The sequence below is a fragment of the Dendrobium catenatum genome, unplaced genomic scaffold, assembly GCF_001605985.2.
Source record: "Dendrobium catenatum unplaced genomic scaffold, ASM160598v2 original_scaffold_153789, whole genome shotgun sequence".
Taxonomy (NCBI): Eukaryota; Viridiplantae; Streptophyta; class Magnoliopsida; order Asparagales; family Orchidaceae; genus Dendrobium; species Dendrobium catenatum.
In genome coordinates this window covers 1-3,912 of record NW_021472217.1, presented here as the reverse complement: position 1 = coordinate 3,912, position 3,912 = coordinate 1, and the positions used below count along the sequence as shown (strand labels likewise).

At 39.0% G+C, this 3,912-nt stretch overlaps 1 long non-coding RNA gene across 1 annotated transcript; it reads right to left on the bottom strand.

Annotated features, from left to right (window-relative positions):
* Positions 1 to 20: 20 nt before the first annotated feature.
* On the bottom strand, positions 21 to 2,756 carry LOC110112023. Its single transcript, XR_002304983.2, has 3 exons — positions 2,607 to 2,756; positions 1,466 to 1,521; positions 21 to 389 (listed from the first exon to the last, which is right to left on the bottom strand). It is a non-coding gene; the product is annotated as an uncharacterized LOC110112023 (long non-coding RNA).
* Between the last annotated feature and the right edge of the window lie 1,156 nt (positions 2,757 to 3,912).

Sequence of the window (3,912 nt, the reverse complement as noted above, 5' to 3'; positions counted from 1 at the left end):
TTAGTTGTTGGTGTTGCATATAATTTATTATGTTTTATTATTCATGCAAATCCTATGAATAGATATAGAATGCTATGTTATAAGGCACTATATTTTGAAATAAATACATTTAAGATTACTTTCTTTTCTTTCCAAATTCTGTAGACATCAAATACTACTTACTATTATCTGTTTGTACACTTCAACGTTACTAAGCCCACTCCGCAAATGTGAACGATTAGGCTTTTTCATGAAAGCCCATCGAAATGCCTCTGATTTGAGCAAGCTTCTCTTTCATTTGAGAATTGAGACAGCTCAAGATTCAACGGTTCATTGTTTAGGTGCTTCGCTGAATCTGTCTACCCAACAGTTTAAGATCTGCTTCCTTGAGTTCCATGTACTTGCCTAGTCTGAAACGGTCAATAACAGCCAAAATGCCACTTAGAAATAGCAAAGAATAAAATAAGTGTTTTGTATTCAAACAAAGCTTCAAGAACGAAAAAAAAAAAAGGAAAGTAATAAAGCGCATCACTAATTAGCTCCTCAAATAGAAGTTTCAGCCTCCTCAGAAGGTCACTTGGTCAGTAACAATTAGAGGTGCAAACGAGTCGAGTCAAATTCAAGCCAGGTGATGTTCGAGTCGAGTTTGATTGTCAAATTCTGAGCTCGACTCATCTCATGTCGAGCAGCTCGCCGAGCTCCATCCCGAACAAGCTAGCAGCACACGAGCTCCGTCGTCCCAAGGTCAACCGCTCGACTCGTCAGCTCCGTCATCATGCTCCTTCGTCCAGAGGTCAGGCGTCGTCATTTCATTTTCCCTTGTCGATGTTTCATTTTCTCGCCCAGTCGTCCCGCAATTTTCTTTTCCCGCCGGAATGTCATCTTCACGAGCTGCTTGACGAGCTGACGAGTTGAGAAGAGGACTATCGAGCACGAGCTCGATAAGCCATCGAGCTCGAAATCGTGTTAGAGCTCAACCCGCGAGCTCGATCCTGTTAACGAGTTGAATCCGAGCAGGCTTGACTCGGTTGCACCCAAAGTTCCAATTAACAGACTACACAAACTTATGTGGTAAAATAAAAGACAATGTTATGTCTACTCAGAAAACAGGTTCATAGTGAACTTTGACGCGGATTAAATTTGGTTTTGAGGAGTTCAAAAGGACCAGAAATAAAATATATATTACTAACTAATTGTCTTTTATTGTACCACATAATAAAAAAAACTAAATTTTTTCTACAACTAATTTATGGACAACCACAGCCATCCCAGATCAACTAAAGTGCAAGAGGAAATCTAGCAAATCACAGGCAAATTTATTAAGACAAAAGTGCATGCATATTTAAAAGTAATAAGCATGGCAAGTTAGAACATGTGATAAGCCTCTCCATAATGACAGTGGAGTGAAGATTCTTAAAGATTGAATAGAAGAGGAACTAGCAGATTACTGTAATAAAAGTATCCTATAAAAAGCAAACTGAATTACCCTAGGTATGATGGAAGCCGGAATCCACCAATCCTCACTCGTTTTAGTGAATGAATCTATCAGAATATAATAACAAAAAAATTAGTATAACAAGTTACTGAAGGAAGCAGTAATTGAATATTTTTGTATAGTACTTGTGTCCATGCATGAATGAACAGTTTTGAAAAGTGAGCTTTTGAAGAGGAGAAATTCTACAAAAGGAGCTATTATTCTGTGCGGACACCGGACGGTAGAATTGCCCGGTTTCGTGCTCGGTATCGAGCGCGGTACATTTTTGAGATGCCGTGGCACATTTTTATTGGTCTCCGGATGCTCCGGACTCTGCACAAAATAAAAATTCCTACAAAAGGGGTTTAACCTTCAAACTTCAGTGACACCATAATTGGATACAAAGAAGGGCAGGATTCACTTTACTCCTAAGGAAAGCTTATTCTTCCTTAGCCTTAATTCAGACAAACCGAAGTTTTGCTTGCAGATAAGCGGACATCGAAGATGGCAAGAGATGAAGTGGAAAGGCATAAGTGGGATGTAGGAGGCAAATGCAATTAGCAGTGTTATAGTAGGGCTTTGAGATTTGTTAGATAGCAAAATTGGTTCCCTGAGATCTTGCAGCTTCAGGCAAGGAGAGAAAAAGGAGAAGTTCCGCCAGTATTAATGAGGAGCAGAACCCCGGTAATCCATCTCAATCTGGAGTCGAGCTCAGAGGATGAACTGAATACTGTTCGTGAACCCGCTAATCCAACTAGCAAGAAGGCCAAGTTCGAGATTCCACTTGAAGCAGACAGTGATGAAGACATAGCCCAAGACAAGAAGGAAGGTCAAGATAAGTCTGAGTCTTCAATGTATGAGAGGGTAAACCAGTACGTGCGCACTTTAGCCTTGACCCCACTAACCTCTGGTACGGTGGGCGAGTTACAGGTCAAAGTTGCACCTCAACTGGAGGGCTCAAATAAGCTTCCAAAGAGTGATTGGCATTTACCATAACAAAATGCCTACTTTAAAAAATGACTTGCTCGGAATGCTATGCGATGAGCAAGCACTCTTCTTATTATTTGGTGGGGATGCTACTACATGCAAAACCAAGCTAAAACGACATATTCTAAGTACTTTCTAAAAAACAAGAGGTTCATTTAACTTTAACCTGAAGTCCAGCATTTTTTATCAATTCACGCACTTCATGATTCCTGCCTTCATGCACCTGCCAAAACAACAATTCACTGTAGCGTCCACTAAAAATATTTCAATAGTAATAGTCCTAGAGGAAACATTTTAAAAAACACACAAAAAGGTTGTTGATCAATTTGGATGTATCATGATATCCACATAAATTCGAAATGCAGGAGGATAGAAGATGTCTTGAAAGCTAATTAAACAACCAACAAAAAACAGGAACAAGCAATAAATTTAAATAATCAGATTTTTCACTTTTCATAATTTTGCATATTTCACGAGGTTGTTAATGGAAATTTGAAGTTTTATACTCGGAAATTCTGTATGTGAGCAGTAATATGAGCTCGTGGTAGTGGTTTGCGTTGCTTTAAATTTATTTTTTTTAGGTTTTTGATTTCTTTTCATTCATAGTAAACATGCCTATGATGATTGTGTTTATGATAATGACGTATTTTCTAATATTTAGATTATCTTGATGGGTCAGATTTACTGCTTCCTTAATCAGATTCCCGGTACGCAGCTGATTTTAAATCTTCTGTTCTTAGCACCTAGGTTTCCTCTGTTTGCCCACAATGTAGGTGGTGATGTAGATTGAACGCTTGCCATCTGCCGCCTTCGAATGCTGTTACTGTTAATTTGCAGCTGATTTAGGGAGTATTGTGTGCTTCACAAGATTTTAAATCCACCGCATGTTACCTAAAATAGATTCTTCCTTACTTTCTGCAGTCCAACTTCTATTCAGCTTTTCTGATGAAACAGTGTATCATGCATGAAACCCCTTACGTAAAAAAAGCTAAACTCTTAAACATTGGTGTCTTTTGGTGTAATTGTTGGAATTTTATTTAAGAAACTCCGCAGTTAACCGTGCTCATCCCAGATCAATTATGGGATGGGTGAACTATTAAGAAGTTACACTAACAAGACAAAACTGTGAAGATCTTAGGCCAGAACGGACAATATCTCGATAGTTAAAAGTTTGGGTTGTTACAAATGATATCAAAGCAATACACCAGCCGGGAGATAGGAACTAAGTATCATACAAGACAAAGTGATACACCAACCTCTTGAACCTTGTATGGGACAAAGTGCTACATTACGGGAGTGTGGGCACCAAAAATTCGGCCCCAGCTTCCGCCCGACTGTGCTTTTCTTCGGCGAGGAGTTTTAATGGATTAAGTTCCGAGGTAAATTTTGGAAGGCAGATAGGTTTGTATATAAGACACTACCTAGAGATTTCGCCCTCATTTTGTGAGGACTTTATGATCTCTGAGTTCTGG